The sequence below is a fragment of the Loxodonta africana genome, chromosome 23, assembly GCF_030014295.1.
Source record: "Loxodonta africana isolate mLoxAfr1 chromosome 23, mLoxAfr1.hap2, whole genome shotgun sequence".
Taxonomy (NCBI): Eukaryota; Metazoa; Chordata; class Mammalia; order Proboscidea; family Elephantidae; genus Loxodonta; species Loxodonta africana.
Window position 1 is genome coordinate 12,701,993 of NC_087364.1, and position 20,051 is coordinate 12,722,043.

At 37.9% G+C, this 20,051-nt stretch overlaps 1 protein-coding gene across 2 annotated transcripts in view; it reads left to right on the forward strand.

The window, feature by feature from the left end:
- FGF14 (fibroblast growth factor 14) overlaps positions 1–20,051 on the forward strand; it is a 731,152-nt gene that overhangs the window by 121,542 nt on the left and 589,559 nt on the right. The gene's annotated exons all lie outside the window — the stretch shown is intronic.

Genomic DNA, 20,051 nt, shown 5'->3' on the forward strand with positions numbered 1-20,051 from the left:
TGTCCTAAAGGTTAGCAATTTGAACTCAACGAGTGGCTGCACGGGAAAAAGACCTGGTGATCTCCTTCTGTAAAGATTACAGCCAAGAAAGCCCTATAGGGCAGTTCTGCTCTGTCACATGGGGTCACTCTGAGTCGGAGTCCACTGATGCCAGCAACTGTGGTACCTACTTTGGATAAGGCAAGATAAGAGGAAAAGAGGAAGATAAGGGGAGCTTAGAAACAAAAACCTTCTGTTCTTCTATTTTATCATTTATCGGAGACTGCCTCATCTATTAATTTATATTTATCTCTACCTCCGCCCATATTCTTTGATGTTCCTGACATGTTCTGTAGCAGGTTGTTTTTTTCCCCTCCGAAATAGGGAATCTATTACTGATAATTGAATTGCATGATCGTATTTTTATTAGTATACACATCAGTTACATTACATGAACTTCTGCTGAAAACTCTTTTTAAAAGTCAGCTCTATATAAATATGTATAATGAATTATTCTGCTCTAAAATGCCACTTTTGCTTATAGATGTATCAGAAAGGCTGAGGAAAAATAAACTCTTAACATCATGGTCAATTTTGTCAACTAAGTAGATGGATGAAAGCAAATATTTCAAGTATTTGGCCTGAAGTATATTATATGACTGTGCACACTTGATCAAATTGACCTAAGCCTTGCCAATTTTCCATTTTATTTTGAGAAAAGCCTAGAAGATGAAAAAAAAAAGGACAATCACCTTTTTACTTTGAAAATAACACATAGGAAAATTATACCAGATCACAAAATGGAGGACAACCACACGATACTGGGAATCGTGGCCTAGCCAAGTTGACACATATTTTTAGGGGACGCAATTCAATCCATGACAATATCTAAATAACAGAACACAACAACTAAAATTATTTTCTTGAGGTATAGTTACTAAGAACTTCAGTTAACAAATACATACCAGATACCTACTTGTGCCAGGTCCTATGCTGGGTGCTGTAACTACAGTGATTAAAACAAACAGACAAACTGATTGTTACTATCATAGCATTTAAAATCCAATGAGGTTGTAAACTAGAATCATTGTGGAGATAGGATGGGCAGATTTTGGTAACTGATTAAGCATAAGGAGTAGGGAAGAGAGAGTTATGGGGATGATGCAGAAGTTTTGGTCCTGAGTGACTGAGAGGATGATGACATTAATGTATACAGTGAGTACAAGGGGGTTGTAGAGTTGGAACACTGGTGGCACAGTGGTTAGGAGATTGGCTGCTAACCAAGAGGTTGGCAGTATGAATCCACCAGTCACTCCTTGGAAACCATATGGGGCGTTTCTACTCTGTCCTATAAGGTCGCTATGAGTTGGAAGACAGCGATAGGTTTGGTTTTGTAGAGTCTGGAGAAGACATTGATTTATTTGTTGAATAATTTGTTTGAGGGCCCACATAAACCTTTGTGTGGAAATCCAGCAGGAAATAGGTGACATTACCAAGGGATGGGTAACATTTAGCTTGAGAAGAAGGCAGTGAATATGATGGTACTACAGTTTTCAGGTGTAGGGAGGAAACCTTTGAGGTGATGTGTGGTAGAAAAGCAACATGAGGTTAGTGGGAGGGATGATGAGTTCTGAGCCAGACTCTAAGGAGAAGAACACTTATGGTTGCTGCTTATATAAAACAATCAGTGCCGGTGTATTTTAAGTATATAGTTAATTTCAGTTTTTGAATAGGAGGTTTGTATGTGCTTCACACAGAAAGTTTGTAATTACATTAGAACATAGCAGGAAATATAAGTATATTCTTAAAGTGTGATTTCAGTAGTAGAATTAAAAAAACCCCAAAAAACAAACCCACTGCCGTCCAGTCGATTCTGACTCATAGCAACCCTGTAGGACAGATCAGAACTGCTCCATAGGGTTTCCAAGGAGCAGCTGGTGGATTCGAACTGCCAACCTTTTGGTTAGCAGCCTTAGCTCTTAACCACTGTACCACCAAGGGCTTCCAGTAGTAGAATAGAAAAAAAAAAAAAAAATAGGTAGCGTTAAATAAATCAGTGAAATAAAATTTAATTTCAAACATTTCAAAGATGAAACACATATAAAAGTCTGTTTAGAGTTAAGATCAGCAAGCTTTAAAAGATTTGATTTGTGCGTTTGTTTTATGAATTTGGCTTTCTGCCTTATGTTCCCAAAATATTACTGGATAAGACTCACATTTTGTGTTAACCACATTGATGCATTCTCAAAAATCTAACCTTCCTGGGGTGTGGGGAATTTCTACTGGGCTGTCCAACTCATCTGCTGGCTTCATTCCTCAGGCTGTACTGTTAGCCTCAAGGTTAATGCTGGTAGGAAGCAAAGAAGGGGAAAGGACCAAAGAACCTTTGCCTTCCTGAGTCTTTACTTCCTGGGATCTCCCACTTCACTCATGCACCATGACTTCCCCCACCCCTACACTGTAGGCAGTGCCCTTACCTGACTGGAAAAGATGGTAAATTCTGGGATCTCAGGTACAAACCCAGCCAGTACCAGCAGTTCTTTTTCTGTTTGATTTTCCCCTTGATCTCTTGCCTACTTGCCAGACAGTATTTCTGATAACAACATGCTCATAATGGAAATATAAAGTCCAGCCAAACCTGTGTGCATGCTGAAAATCCTTCTGCCTTTAAACTTGCACGTTGCTTGACCCTAAGGTACGTAGATTTTGGATCTACTGTACACCTTTATACTCCTGAGGGATAATTCACATCTATTTTGACTCCCCTAGAGTTTTGCCTCAAGTATAGGGTCGCTATGAGTCAGATTCGACTCGACGGCACCGGGTTTGGTTTTTTTTTTTTTTGGTTTCATATTTTTATAAGTGCCCTATTTTTTGAATCACTCCTCCAAAGCATATTCCAGACTAAACCATACCAATTTTTAGAGGATTTTTTTTTTTCCTTCCCAGTGAACAGCCGAATTTGTAAATAGCCATTTAATTCCATTCATTGTGTCTTTAAAGCAGGGCTTTGAACCGGTTCTTTCTAGTTCAACCCCCTGCTAAGGGGTGGAAACGCAAAGTCTCACCAGGGGGTCAAGCCGGAACATAACAGTCACCTGGGGATCTTGGCTGTGATTCAGTATATCTGGGGTGGAAATGCAAATTCTCAGCTGGGGTTTCCACCGGAAAGCACTGGTTTGAAGCCCTACTTTAAAGCATTTGCTGTTCTTTTGCTTAGAAAATTCTAACAGCTTGGTACCATTAAACTCTGATTAGAATGAGTTTCCTACTGATGTAGAAGAAAATAGCTTTGTCACCATCGTTGGGAAAGATAGATTTTGTTGGGAAAGGAGAAGCATGTCTTAGCGATCTTGCTTTCAGTATGAATAAGAAACAGATCACATCTAGTGTAATCCGTCTGGGGCAGAATTTATTACCTAAAAGCCAAGAAATGCATCACATTTATTCAGATCTCGTCTTCACTCCTACTTAGAGTTCTTTGAAAATAGAGTCACTTAGTTTGGAGAAAATGATATTGTTTTTGCAGGCAGTGAATTGAAACACACACACACACACACACAAGAACAACCAACATTTTTATGGTCTTGTGTTCTTGGAGATTTTTTTCCTCCAGCTTTCGCATCGTGCTTTATGCCGTTCATCTAAGAAGGCACTTTAACTCACAAGCAGCACACTCTAATTAGTCAATCACCCTTGTGTCTGGAGTCCACCCAGGAGAAAAGGTGACGGAATTGCACAATGGGTTCATTATAAAACAGTACAAACTAAGAGCCTGAATTTACCAATTAAAGGAAAGACAGCAAAAAATCTACCGAAAATATTAATACATGAAAAATGAAAGTAAAAATCACCTTCAGTTGAAGGCCTTGGTTAATCAATTGAGATCAGTAGTAACTAGTTAATTGAGAAGATAAGTTAATGAAAAAGTCAGTAAAACAGGGCAATAATGACAAATAATACATGCATACTTAAATATTTTACATTAGATATATACATATTCATTCACTGGTGCTTGAAGATGAGCCAAAGCGTTTTCTTTGATTATGGGCCAACTGATTCGAGCTCCCAAGGAAATCACACCCATGATCAATGATTTCTAATTCTGGTGTCTTTAAATAGAGCAGAACTTAAAGAACTGAAGTAATTCTTGATGGTTAGAACATTTTCTCTCAATGTTTTGCATGTAATTCAAAGAAAAAAAAATATTTTTTAGCAATTTACCTATATCAAATTTTTCCAAATCAGTCAAACTGTTTTTCAGAAAAAAACAACCCTTTCTTTGCAGTTTTACTTGTGATTCTGAAATAAATTAAATTACATAATTAAAACAACAAGTCAACTTGTATAAACAAGCATGTCTTGATAAGAACAGAACTCAGTGGCAGGGCTAAACAATGAGGGCATACCAGCCACCATGGTCAGCTTTCATGGGCATCAGTCAGTCACTGTCCTTCTGTAAAACAGAAGAAACTTAAAAAAAAAAAAAAAAGTTTTGGTTAATTAAATTATTTCCATAATTTAGACATCAGTAAAATAAAGGATTAAAAAAATTTAATAACTTTTAATTTAAAATCGTTTTATAGAAAAGTTGCTAAGGTACAGGTATTCCCCACTTTTCAAAAGTTCCCTTCATGTCACTTCATTTTTTATGAAAGACCTACGTTAGTACCTGTTTTCGCTGACTGAAAAAATCTGAGGAAAATTTTCACTTTTACGAAAAATGTGGAAAAGCAGAAAGAGTGTTCTGTGTTTGTTTTGCGTTTAGCAGTTAATGAGAAATTGTGCACCCCGAGCAGTGAGAGTGGCCTCGCCAAGCTCAGCGTCGCAGCATCAAGCCGCCACTGCTTTGAACTGTGCCTGTGAGCGTCTGTGCTTTGTCTGAGTTTATTGTGTGTATCCGTTAGCAAGATGTGTTCTAAGGTATCATAAAAGCCTCAGAGAGCTCGTAAGGGTTTTAGATGTATTTGGTATGATTTGGTAGGTTATTTTTAGGGTCTGGGAATGCTCAAAAAAAATTCCCATGTAAATTAATGGTAATTGCTTCTTTGCTTTATGCCATTTCCGCTTCCCAAAGGTTTCACAGGGACACTCTGCTTTCAGATAGTGAGAGAAACCTGTAGTACAGAGTTCTCGTGTACCTCATCCACTTAGCATCTTATCTAAGTAGAGTACATTTGTCATAACTGACAAACCAGTCCTGATACATCGTTATTAACTAAAAAAACAAAAACAAAAAAGTTGCCATATTGTAGATTTCAACTCATAGCAATCCATGCATTTCAGAGTAAAGCTATGCTTTATAGGGTTTTCAACCACTGTGACTTTGGAAATAGATCACCAGACTTGCCTTCTGAGTCTACTGAATCTCAGTAGATTCAGTTAGTAGACAAGAGCTTAACCTTTTGAGCCACGCTGGCAGGGACTAACAGTTGCCTTGAGTCAATTCCAACTCTTGGTGTGATTAAAGTCTATATTTTGATTTCAATAGTTTTTACCTAATGTCCCTTTATTGTTCCAGGGCCCTATACATGGTAAGTTTTGCAGACTTTCCTTGTTTTCGATGACCTTAGCAGTTTTGAAGGGTACTGGGCAAGTACGTAGGATGTTCCTCAGTTTGGGTTTGTCTGATAGCTTCCTCATGTTTAGAAGGGTGTTGAGTGTCCCTGGGTGGTGTGAACAGTTAAACAATATGCACTGAGCTGCCAATCAAAAGGTTGGAGGTTTGAGTCCACCCAAAGACACCTTTGAAGAAAGGCCTGGCCATCTACTTTTTAAAAAATTAACCATTCAAAACCCTACTCTCAGTTCTACTCTGACACACATGAGGTCACCATGAGTTGGAATCGACTCTGTGACAACTGCCCTTTTAGACTAGGGTAATAGTTTTGGGGAGGAAGGCCCCAGAGGTAGAGTGAATCATCACAGCATATCGAAGGTACCGTTATCAATGACTTAGCATCACTGATGTTGACCTTGATTACTTGGCCGAGGTAGTGTAGCCAAGTTTCTCGCCTGTAAAATTATTCCAGAAAACATTTTTGGTTAGTTAAATGATTCGGGTAGGTAGCACACAGGCAAGAGAACTTCTGCTGTATTTTGTGTGACTTTTATTCTAGGATGGGTCACTACGCTGAAATGGGAATGTGTGCAAAAAGCTAAATCCTTTCGCCATGATAGAGCTAGGTCGTTTGACATGTTTACAAGAACTTTGTGACTAGGTAAAGAAGTGCACCTGATATCATCTTAGCACTACTACTGAATTCTAGTTTTTCTGTCTTGTTTTTGTGTTTCTTGAGCTTTAATAGCTACTGAAGTAATAATGATAGGCTCTAAATTTTTGGGAGGGGCAAGTTTTTTTTTTCAATAATATTTCATTTTCAGGGAAGGTGTACACAGCAGTTTAGGTTCTCATTCAATAATTTCTACACCAATTGTTCAGTGACATTGGTTGCATTCTTCACAGTGTATGAACATTCTCAATACTTCCCTTCTGATTATTCCATTTCTATTAATCTAGTTTCCCTGCCCCATTACATTCTCATCTTTGTTTTAAATAACTGTTGACTGTTTGGTCTCATATAGATGATTTTTTAAAGGAGCACAGTACTCATGGGTGATATTCTTTATATTTTTGAGCCAATCTGTTATTTAGCTGAAAGGTGGCCTCAGGGGCTAGTTTTGTTTCAAGGTTTGAAGAGTATCTCAGGACAATAGTTTTAGGGAGTCCTCCAGTCTCAACTGGAATGGTACATATGATTTTTTTTTTAAAAGGAATTTGAGGTTCTCTTCCACATTTTTCTCCCATTCTTTCAGGGTCCATCTATTCTGCCCTGATCAGAATGGTCAGTAGTAGTAGACAAGCACCATCTAATTCTCCTGGTCTCAGGGTAGATGAAGCCATGGTTCATGTAGACTATTAGTCCTGTAGACTAGTTTCTTCTTTGAGCCTTTGGTTTCCTTCTTTTTTGCTCCAGATGAATAGAGACCAAGAGTTGTATCTTATATGGCTGCACACATGTTTTTATGACCCCAGACACTACTTACAAAACTAGGATGTACAACATAACTTTATAAACTATATTATGCCAGTTGATGGAAACTGTGCTACTAAGCCTTCAAACCCAGAAAACCAATTCTGTGAGGTGTTTGGTTTTGATGGAAAATATGGCTGCCCAGTTGTGCATCTACTGGTTCATGATCAGGATTTCACACTCAAGACTAAATATTCCACTCCTTTGTTCCATTTTATTTGAATCTCTGGTTAGTATTTTACTGGCAATTTAATTTTTTTCTTACTACTCTGGAGTGCATTTAGCAAAAATTTGTTTGACAATTGTCTTCAAGCATATGAGTGGATGACCAAGGCCAGTTAAGTATTGACTAGTCCATTGCTCTCTACTGCAGACCATACTTAAGATGGAAAGTGATTCCACTGTGGTGTCAAGCGGTGTTTTGTGCCGTTTACCTATTAAATAAAAACCCCAATAGTCCATGATCTTATACTTTACAAAGGTTGCACAAAACTCAAGAAGCAGTCTTTTAATAAAGAACTGGACTCCTCTACCGTGTCAGTCTACTCAACACATTTTAATATAGAACCTGAAGAGGTCTCTAAAGCTCAGACATCATCTGTTGTCTTTGTGTGTCTAGCAGACACCATGAGGGTGTTGTATAAACTTCCCTTTTCCTAAATTTCTATGAAGGAGATGTGAAAACTTTCCATTTACCTTACTTAAATAACAGTGGGTTTCTAACCTTCAAAAAGGGACAGAAACAGTGGTTCAGATAGTTTATCCTACCTTATGAATATGAAAAGGAAACGAGACTGAGGCCCATCGTTTTCAGGGTTTTCTCTTCTCTAGCTCAATTGGGCTTCATTTTTCAACTCTGTCTTGTCTGAATATGGAATTCATGTGCCTGTTTCCCTACTATCTCCATCACGTAGTGAACTTGGCTTTGACCTACTGAATGCTGTGAATAGATTTCTGCCCATTTGGACCTGATTTTACTATTCCCACGTTATTGTTTTGGTACTCTGCCCATTTTTAAGGTGTTTGCTTAGACTACTAATAAGGTAGTATGAAGCATCCTGTGAGAACAGCATGGCACAGTGAGAAGATCTTTGGGTGGCGGAATCAAAAGGCTTGGTTTTATGTTTCTGTCTGTCACTTCTAATCCTGTGGCTTTAGGCAAGATCCTAACCTTTGACTCTGTTTCCTGGGTGATGATGAGAGGGCAATTACAACTGCCTTGCCTACCTCTAGAAAGGTGATTTTAGGATCCATAGTGTAATAGTTGTGCCAATGTATTATAAACCACACAGTACTGTACAAATAAGAAGAAAAGAAAGAATCGAGGGCCACTTAGGAGCCCTGGTGGAGCCCTGGTGGTGCAGTGGTTAAGAGCTACAGCTGCTAACCGAAAGTTCATCAGTTCAAACTCACCACCTACTCCTTGAAAACTCTATGGGGCAGTTCTACTCTGTCCTGTAGGGTTGCTATGAGTCAGAATCGACTCGATGGCAACAGATGTGTTTTTTTTGGTTTTATAGAAATGCAGAAGTTGAACACCATGATATTTAGTGTTCTTTCTGCTTCTAAGATCCTGTGCATAGCCAAATTAATCCAATCAATTACTTATTAAAATAATCCATAGACTGATGGGGAAAACAGTGTAATCAAAATAGATATTTTAAAATATTTTGAATAATATTGTGTTCACCTTGAAATCATTTCAGCTTGCAGGATGAGAACACTTATGCAGAGATTACTCTGTGCCAGACATTATCCTAAGTCGGCCTGTTCTACCTTATAAGGTAGATAAGGAAGTCAAGACACAGAAAGGAGAAAAGATTTAACAGGAGTCATACAGCTAGTTTTGAGGGAGCCAGGACATGAACAAAGGCAGTATGACTTATAAGTATTTTTTTAAAAAATTAAATTAGGAAAACGTCACTAAGATAATCGACAAAAAAAAAAAAAAAAAAAACTATTATGGTAATTGGAAAAGTAAAGGGAATGAAATGGGGTGGGGAGTAAAAAAAAAAATGTAAACACTAATTAACAACCCAGCAAATGCTCAAATATTCAAACATAAATGACAAAGTACAAGACAACAGGATGTCGAGGGATTAAAGAAACGTCCTTTGAGTTATGTTTGGAATGTATTTTTAAAGTTAGTTTTAGATCGTGTATTTGTTGTTAATATTTTAAGAAATTAAAAAATAAGAACTGCAATAGCTATCCTAATGATATTCAGGAAGTGAATTTTTTTTTTTTTAATCTACTTTTGGAGAAAACCCAATGCAAAACAAGATTAAACAGTTGAGAAAAGGACTATTATTTTAAGAAAATAATTTTTTTTTTAAAAAGTTAATAGGAAAGGTATTTGATCATATTTGTGTAAATGTGTGTTCTCATAGACTTAAATACTGGAGTTATTTTACCAGGTAATCCATCTATGCATGCCTTAAAATCTTAACCAAAAAAACCACTTGTGTTGTGATTACATAAACATGGCTGTGTTCCATTGGTTGAACATTCTTTCTCTGGCATTTGTGGATGTTGAGTGTGTATTTATTTATTAACTTTTAATATTTCAGGTTTCTATTTCTACATTTCTCTCCTTGAGTACTCACGAAAAATTGCTGTACCTGTGACAGGTGGCATGATTTTTTCCTCCTCTGTGAGCTCAATTTGTGTATTATTGTATCATATGACATTTTGAATCAAGCGCTGCTAGTACCAAGCTGCTATTACCAGCTGATGCCAAAAATATTCATTATAACACTTCTCAGCGTGCAAGTAAGAGCACTTCAGATCACCGAGACAGAATTTCCAACTACTGTTCTTTTCTTTTTGCATATTCTACAGCAAAAAGAAAGCAAAACAAAGAGGATTTATTGGAAAATAGCGCCTTGGTAAAAATGTTGTAAAACATGTGATTCATTGTTTGTGAAGATTGTGTGAAATTAAGCCCTGTGTTATAGATTCCATCTCAGAGGCCTTGTTTTTCTTCTTCTTTTCTCTTTTACCAAGTGTTTTTCAAGTGATATCTTTTTTCTTTTTTTCAGTCTTTGTTTACATCAAGGTGCAAACTATTTACACATTTGGAAGTAAGTAATACCTTCCCTAGAGAAAGCATTGAAATGATACGTGCAGCCTCCACATGCCTTAAGATATTACCCCTTTATGTTAATCTGCTCATCAGGACGTATGCAGTACTCATGGTAGCAGCAAGCGGAATGAAAGGCTTTATTCTCTAAAGGCGGACAGTTAAAAAACAAATTCAATAATTAAGGTTTCTCGTATTCTAATATTGGGAGTGCTGAGCCTGCAATGGCCATCAAATTTTATATAAATTAATTCAATTTACAAAGTGAACTCTGAGACTTGGAAGCCAACTGACACGAAGCCAGAAAATGGCATGGTAAAGCAAAGAGTCATACACAGCAATTTTCAATACCTGACTACACTTTGTCTTCTCTGGTGGAAGAAACACAGATCCTGTTGGTTGAGGGGTGGGGGTGGCAGTGAGGGGGGGTACCTGGTATGGAAAAGCGGGATAGGCCAGAGGTTGCACAATTTGCTGATTCTTTTTCTACTGTCTGAAAAGCTGGAGGTTAATAATCTTGTCCCTTCTTCACTGACCCCTGACATACCAGGAACAAAAGGCTGGAGTTGGGCAAAGTTTATTTTCATCTTGGCTTTAAGAATATAGCGAGCCCTGGTGGTGCAGCGGTTACGAACTCAGCTGCTAACCAAAAGGTTGGCAGTTCAAATCTACCAGCTACTCCTTGGAAATCCTATGCAGCAGTTCTACTCTGTCCTATAGATAGGGTCTCTATGAGTTGAAATCTACTCAACAGCAACGGGTTATGAATATATACCAATTGCTCCTTAAATCCATGGTTCCTGTGCCAAGTGATGTGACCTGGGTCTAACAGAGTGGGCTGCGCTTCACATGTGTCAACTAGAAAGAAATCAAGGACATTCCTGTGGCCTACTGTGATCAAAAGAGTTGCCACAAACACCACTTGACTCCTTGATGTCTTTTCTCCTTTACCTGCCCTGCTTTTTAAAAGGGTTGGTTCCATACTATTTAAAAACTCTATTCCTATAGAGATGTTTCTCACGGAGCTGAATCTCAAGCCCATATAGGTGAAGTGATTTCTTTTGTCTGGTGCATAATGTTTTGCTAACTTTAAACTTTGGAAATCACAAAATCTCTCCAAAGTCTTACAGGAAAAGCTAAGAATTTGTATTTATTGACACTGTAGTAAATGCTTTATGTACATGAAAGCCCAGAACAAGATAATGCAAATGTATATGCCATTAAAAAAATTAATAACGTAGTCATATCTGTGGAAGTTATTTAGGATACTGATCTTGCCTTTTCCTGTTACATATGAAATTCTAGAAGATAGTATCCTGAAAGATTTACCCTCAAGAAAAACAATACATTTAAATCCCTTGCTTTAAAAATGCTTTGAAAGTCCCATGTTTATTTTCTCTAGCATATATATTAGAAAATTTTGGTGGATAAAATCAGACTTCTTCTAAAACCTGTAAGTTTTTTGACAATTCATCTAAATTCATGAAAAGCAGTCCTTTTATTAACAACAACAACAAAGCCCATAAAACTTAGGTTTTTATGAATGGACCACCATCAACCATTTTCAGAAATCTATCGGTGAATTTCTAGACCAAAGATTGGGAAGGCTAGTTTAGTATTCTCCATTGATTCATGTTAAATCACTAAGGACAAGCCAGAAGAGCTAATTTTCACTAGCTCTGGTCAGCTGGCCATTCTGTAACATTTGGGGTTGGGTGAGGTGGAGCCTGTGTCCCAGACAAGGTCGGCTCCAATACAGATAATTGTAGAGTCAGCATTAATGTGCTGACTCATTGCAACAACTAGGAAGCATTTCTATTCTTTTTGAAAATGCTTCCAAGTTTTGTACATGAAGTCAAATGTGTATCATGTGGGGTAAACAGGAGTGATACCTGAAATTCCACAGTCCCTTTCTTGCTGGAATGAAATCAGAACATCCCAGGAGTCAGGGCAGGTATTCAGACACCTTCCCTAGGGCCTGCTGAATCGCTTCAAGGGCACGGTATTGCTGGTTTCTGAGCTCTATCTATTTTGCCAGCCTTATTGCTAGGGTCCCATTTTATTCAGATTAAGTCCTTGAAATTTTCCCCGTTATAGCTTGGTATTAGGAGAGATCTCTTAGCTTTATGGATGGTGATTACCTGGCCCTAAAAAAGTTTTATGTATTTTATTTATTTACATTCCAACACTTGGCTGTCAGTTTGTTGTACTGTGGTGGCTTGCATGTTGCTGTGATGCTAGAAGCTAAACCGCTGGTATTTCAGATACCAGCAGGGTCCCCCGTGGTGGACAGGTTACAGCGGAGCTTCCAGACTAAAACAGACTGGGAAGAAGGGCCTGGCAATCTACTTCTAAAAAAATTAGCCACTGAAAACCTTATGGATAGTAGTGGAACTTTGTATGATATAGTGTCAGAAGATGAACCCCTCCATTTGGAAGGCACTCCAAATGTAACTGGAGAAGAGCTACCTCCTCAAAGTAGAGTCAGCCTTAATGACATGGACACAGTAAAGCGTTTAAGACCTGCATTTGCTGATGTGACACGACTCAAAAGAAGAAACAGCTGCAAACATCCATTAATAATCTGAATGTGGAATGCATGAAGTATGAATCAAGGAAAATTGCAAGTTGTAAAAACTGAAGTGGAACATTTGAAAATTGGTATCCTAGGGATTAGTGAGCTGAAATGAACTAGTATTAGCCATTTGGAATTGGACAATCATATGATCTACTATGTCTGGAAAGACAATGTGAAGAGGAATGATGGTACATTCATCGTCAAAGAGAACATTTCCAGAGCTATCCTGAAGTACAGTGCTGTCAGTGATATCCATATGCCTACAAGGAAGACCAGTTAATATGACTGTTATTCAAATTTATTCACCAACCACTAATGCCAAAGATGAGAAAATTGAAGACTTTTACCAATTTCTGCAGCCTGAAATTGATCAAACATGCAATGAAGTTGCATTGATTATTATTGGTGATTGAAATACAAAAGTGGCAAACAAAGAAGAAGGATCGGTAGTTGGAAAATATGGCCTTGGTGATACAAACGACTTTGGAGATTGCATGATAAAATTTTGCAAGACCAATGATTTCTTCATTGCAAATACCTTCTTTCAAAAACCTGAACAGCGACTATGCATGTGGACCTTGCCAGATGAAATACACGGGATTCTAATTAACTATATTTGTGGAGAGAGGAGGTAGAGAAGCTCAATATCATCAGTGAGAACAAGGCCAGGTGCTGACTGCACAACAAGCCATCATCTGCTCATATGTAAGTTCAAGGTGAAGCTGAAGAAAATGAAAACAAATCCACGAGAAGCAAAGTACTGCCATGAGCACACCCAGCCTAAATTCAGAGACCATCTCAAGAACAGATTTGATGGATTGAACACTAATGACTGAAGACCAGACGAGTTGTGGGATGACACCAAGGACATCACACATGAAGGAAGCAAAAGGTCATTAAAAAAAAAGAAAAAAAAAAGACCAAAATATATATCAGAAGAGACTCTGAAACTTGCTCTTGAATGTGGAGTAGATAAAGTGAAAGGAAGAAATGATGAAGTAAAAGAGCTGAACAGAAGATTTCAAAAGGCAGCTCAAGAAGGCAAAGTAAGTTATTATAATGAAATGTGCAAAGACCTGAAGTTAGAAAACCAAAAAGGAAGAAGATGCTCAGCATTTCTCAAGCTGAAAGAACTGAAGAAAAAATTCAAGCCTTGAGTTGCAATACTGAAGGGTTCAATGGGCAAAAAATTGAACGATGCAGGAAGCATCAAAAGAAGATGGAAGGAATACACAGACTCACTGCACCAAAATGTATTGGTTGATATTCAGCCATTTCAGAAGGTAGCATATGATCAAGATCCAAGCTGTACTGAAGGAATTGGTGAAAAACAAGTCTCCAGGAATTGACGGAATACCAACTGAGATTAGATGCAATGCTGGAAGTGCTCATGCCAAGAAATGTGGAAAGAGCTTCCCGGCCATCTGACTGGAAGAGATCCATATATGTGTCTATTCCAAAGAAAGGTGATCTAATGGAATGCAGAAATTACCAAAAAATATCATTAATGTCACAAGAAAGTAAAATTATGCTGAAGATCATTCAAAAATGGTTACAACAGTAAGTCAATGGAGAACTGCTAGAAATTCAAACCAGATTCAGAAGAGGACAAGAAACTAGGGATATCATTGCTGATATCAGACTGACAGCAAAGAATACCAGAGAGATGTTTACCTGTGTTTTGTTGACTATGCAAAAGCATTCGACTGTGTGGATCACAACAAATTATGGATATCACTGCAAAGAGTGGGAATTCCAGAGCACTTAATTGTACTCATGTGAAACTTGTACATAGATTAAGAGGCAGTCATTCAAACAGAACAAGGGAATACTGCACGGTTTAAAATCAGGAAAGGTGTGTGTCAGGGTTGTATCATTTCACCATACTTATTCAATCTGTATGCAGAGCAAATAATGAAAAAAATCTGGACTATATGAAGTAGAACTCAGCATCAGAATTGGAGGAAGACTCATTAACAATCTGCAATATGCAGATGATACAACCTTTCTTGGTAAAAGTGAAGAGGACTTGAAGCACTTACTGATGGTCAATGACCACAGCCTTCAGTACATATTACACCTTAACATAAAGAAAACAACAATCCTCACGACTGGACCAATAAGCAACATCGATGTAAATGGAGAAAAGATTGAAGTTGTAAAGATTTCATTTTACTTGGATCTACAATCAATGCCCACGGAAGCAGCATTCAAGAAATCGAACAACGTATTGCACTGGGAAAATCTGCTGCAAAAGACCTCATTAAAGTGCTAAAAAGCAAAGACGTCACCTTGAAGGTTAAGGTTGGCCTGACCCAAGCCATGGTATTTTCAATTGCCTCATATGCATGTGAAAGTTGGACACTGAATAAGGAAGAATGAAGAAGAATTGATGCATTTCGGTTATGGTGTTGGCAAAGAATATTGACCATGCCACAGGTCATGGGAAGAATGAACAAATCTTTTGTGGAAGAAGTACAGCCAGTATGCTCCTTAGAAATGAGGATGGTGAGATTTTGTCTCAAGTACATTGGACATGTTATCAGGAGGGACCAGTCCCTGGAGAAAGACATCATGCTTGGTAAAGCAGAGTGTCAGCAAAAGAGAGGAAGTCCCTCAACGAGATGCATTGACAAAGTGGCTACAACTATGAGCTTAAATGTAGCAAGGATGTGAGGATGGCGCAGGACTGCACAGTGTTTCGTTTTGTTGCACGTAGGGTCGCTGTGATTCAGAACAGACTCTGTGGCATCTAACGATAACAAAAACATTTATTTACTTTGATGAATAAGTAGCAAATACTTGATATAGGGAAGAAATGAGCTTAAATGAGCTTTCTTGTTGCTGTGTGGTGTTAAGTCGATTCTGACTCATACTGACCCTATATGGCAGGGTAGAACTGCCCCCATAGTTTCCTAGGCTATAATCTTTACAGGAGCAGATTGCCAGGTCTTTCCTCCTGTGGGACCACTGCAGGTTCCAACCACCGACCTTTCAATTAGTAGCCCTGTGCTTAACCATTGTGCCACGAGGGCTCCTTAATGAACTTAGTAGTATGCAGTCTTTCACAGTTTTTTCTCCCAAATTTTTTTTTTTAATTTTTATTGTACTATAAGTGAAAGTTTACAAATCGAGTCAGTCTCTCATACAAAAATTTATATACACCTTGCTATATACTCCTAATTGCTCTCCCCCCAATGAGACAGCATGCTCCTTCCCTCCACTCTCTATTTTCGTGTCCGTTCGGCCAGCTTCTGACACCCTCTGCCCTCTCATCTCCCCTCCAGACTGGAGACGTCAACATAGTCTCATGTGTCTACTTGATCAAAAAAGCTCACTCTTCACCAGTAGCATTTTCTATCCCATAGTCCAGTCCAATCCCTGTCTGAAGAGTTGGCTTTGGGAATGGTTCCTGTCTTGGGCTAACAGAAGGTCTGGGGACCATGACCTCCGGGGTCCTTCTAGTCTCAGTCAGACCATTAAGTCTGGTCTTTTTTAAGGAATTTGAGGTCTGCATCCCACTGCTCTCCTGCTCCATCAGGGGTTCTCTGTTGTGTTCCCTGTCAGGGCAGTCATTGGTTGTAGCCAGGCACCATCCAGTTTTTCTGGTCTCAGGCTGTTGTAGTCTCTGTTTTATGTGGGCCTTTCTGTCTCTTGGTCTCATAATTACCTTGTGTCTTTAGTGTTCTTCATTCTTCTTTGCTCCAGGTGGGTTGAGACCCATTGATGCATCTTAGATGGTTGCTTGCTAGCGTTTATTTTCTCCCATATTTTCCAAACATACTAGCAAGCTCCTTTCTCTGGATTGCACCGAGAATTCTAAATAGAGTTTTTGTGCACCAAAGGTAGGATTAAACACAGTTTATAAAGTGCCCAGGGTTGTATTTGTAAAGAAAATTTCAAAAGAAGAAATGGTTAGTTTTAATTGTTAAGTGATGGTTTACATAGGAATGTAGGTAATTCATAAGGTTATTTTGAGTTAACTGACAGTTAAATAAGTTGAAAAGTTTATAGGCAGAAAGAGAATCTATATCACTTACACTTTTCAGCAAAAGTATCTTCTTGGTGCTTTTGTAGTCAAGTACAAGAAAATATGCAGCTTATTGCTTATAAAATGCTATTGCTCATTTTTAATGCTTGGTTTTGATTTTTTCTTTTTATGTGAAAATGATATGAAGTGAAAAAGAATAACATTTTCTAGAATGTTATTGGTTATATAACTCCTATTTGATTTTTGCAACATTGTTTTTTCCTCTAAAGGACATTTACAAACTATATAGATTTGCAGAGATCCACAGTACAGCTCTGACAAAGATAGGGTTATTCTTTGCTGTTGACATATCATCTTTAGGGCAAAATAGCTATGGAAGGCTTGGTGATACCACTCAAGGTGAAAATGACAATGTGATTTAAAGGATAAATTTTGGCAATGCAAGGCAATACAACTGTTGGCTCCTTTGGCAGGGTTGACCGTGGCCTTGGATATGGCTCAAGGCTGTACCCTATCACTCACTGCAGACATAGTTCAAGACCACAGCCAAGTCTTGAATATGCAGAGGGACATAATGCCACATCAAGGCCTGAGCTCAAGAGCAACACTAGAGTTTAATGGAAAAATTGGTAGTTGGCACCAGAACAAAGTAGAACAGGTCCAGAGAGCCAAAGATGAGATTGTTCCTCTGAACCTGAATAGTTGTTGACTATTGCATTTTTTTAATTGCATTCAGAGGCTGGGCTGGGAATGCATTCAGAGGCTGGGCTGGGAATGTAGTGGGAGTGATAATTTTAATAACGTGCTATGTGGCTTTTACCATTCTACCTATTCAACTGAGCTTGTCTCTGACAACTAAGTTTCCAAATACCCCAAACTTAATAAAAATGACTTACCCTTTTAAGATTAGCACAGTTTGACCTTAGTAGAGTCTTAGAGAAAGAGAGAGAAAAGGGTACCAACAAATTTACTCACATATAAATAAATTAACTATGGTGTTAAGAGAACCGTATTTTTTTTTTTTTTAACAAGTGATTCACTCAATAGGTAAGCACTGAGCACCTGCAATGTAAAGTGCTGTGCAAAGCCTGAATCTGTGCTGGCAAGTGAAAGGTAATACAGACCTCTTCTTATGGGGCTGATAGTCTAATGTAGTAAACCGTGACCCACAGGCCAAAGCCACTTGCTGCCTGTTTTTGTATGGCCTACAAGGTGAGATTGGAAAAAAATGAAAATAAGGCTAATGTTTTTTGACGCATGAAAACTATATGAAATCAAAATTTTTAATTTAAAATTGAAGTTGTATTGACGCATAGCCATGCTCGTTTGTTTATGTATTGTCTTATTTCTGCATTTATGCTACAAGGGCAAAGTTGAGTAGTTATGTCAGAGTGTCTATGGCCTGCAAAATCTGAAAATATTTAATATCTGGTCTTTATCAAAAATTTTGCTGATGGGTTAAAACTAAACCAAACCCGTTGCCATCCAGTCGATTCCGACACATAGCAACCCTACCTATTGGTTCTACCAAAGTAGAACTGCCCCATGGGGTTTCCAAGGAGTGGTTGGTGGATTTGAACTACCAGCCTTTTGGTTAGCAGCTGAGCTCTTTACCACTCAGCCACCAGGGCTCCTCTAATAGGTTAGGAAGACATTAATTAGATTTTCACAGCATTAAAATTACACATTTGGTAAGGGCCGGGAGAGAACGGTGTATGAATGTGTACAACGGGACCTGAAAATGTAGTGACGGTAAACAGACCCACAGTGGCTTGAATACCTTCATCACTTTCTGTTTATTTCTTTGTAGGGCTCACAAGAGATCACACTCATTAATCAATGAGTCGTGAAAAGATTGTAATTGGTAACATAATTCTAGTAACTAACACTAACTGTTGAGGAGCCTCTGGCTGGTGTTGAAGGTTTTGTAAGGCAAAGAGGGCCAAAAACAAGTTTAATAGTATCCTGTAATGCTCAAGCTTTCACCGGCTAACTTGGCACTTAGTGGCACTGCAATTGAAAAAAAGAAAATTCAAAGAATTGAGAAAAATGTAGAAGGATACTACAAACTTTCAAAAATGAGAGAAAATATCGCCTCCACAGATATATGACATGACAGCAACATATGTTACTCCATAAATAAGTAAAATGCACTGATTTTTCTGTTATGAGGTGATTACTTAAATTTTATCATGATACTTTTTTTCTGAGGGATTAAAAGTATTTGTATTTTAATTCTCGGAACATCGATGTAGAATAGTAAAAAGGAAATAAATCTCTTAGTCTGCATTTCAAATGCATACGATGTTGAATCTTTGAGCCAGTTTCCCTGTAAATTTTTCAGAATATCGAGAATAAGGAGTCCATGTAATTATGGCAAGATTTGTTTTCTTGAGTTTCCAATAGGCTTTAAGTTGCTGTCTTTTATTATATTAACACAACCACTTTATTAGTCTTTCCCTGACCATGACTGAGAGAAATAAAAAGCCTAGATAAAATAACATCATTGTTTCAAAGTGGTATTGATATAAAAGAAATGTCATAAGAGCATTTGAATTTTAGATTCTTGGACAGGTTTGGCTTCAAAGACTACTTTATTCTTGAATGCAAGTGTTTGTCATTCATCCTCCAAAGGGTTTTGTTCACTGATGGAGCTTCAAAAGGTTCTCACTTATCCATTGATCGAATAATTATTGAGTGCCTAACATGTGCCAAGCACCGTGCTTGATGCTTAGAAAAACAAGGTGATTAAAGAGGGTTTCTAATGTAGTAGTGGGAAGATGGAAGTAAAATGTGGGCTCTAGCAGCCAGACTGATTTCCCCAATCAGAAGCTTTGTAATGGGATGAATAGCTTAGTGGGAAAGTAAAGGGAGAGATACAGTAAAAATCAACAGCGTAAAATTATTGCAGAATACAATAATTTTATGCTGTTGATTTTTGAATTCCATTTCATGTATTTTTATCATGTCTCTTTGAGCCATTTATATGAAAAGCCAAAACATTGTTAAAATTAAACATTCATTATTAGAAATGTGGTCAACCAAGGCATTTTCTCATCACAGAGATATAAATTCTTATGTGATCTGTCTCACTGTTCTTCTGGTCTAAAATTAAAATATCATGCAAGTAGAAAACATTTTGGGAGGAGAAGGAAAAAAAAAAAAACATGATATACAGAGGTGTTTCCACAAAGAGTTACAAAAAATTATGCCTATCTTTAAAACAATTCATATTAATAATATTACTACAAACTATGGCAGCTTGGATATCTAGGCTCCAGGCACATTTAACTTCCCACTCTTAGTCCAACGCCAGACATAGTCCATGCAAACATGTCATGTACCTACACACCGTTTGCAGGAAGATCAAAGCAAAAGCAAAACACG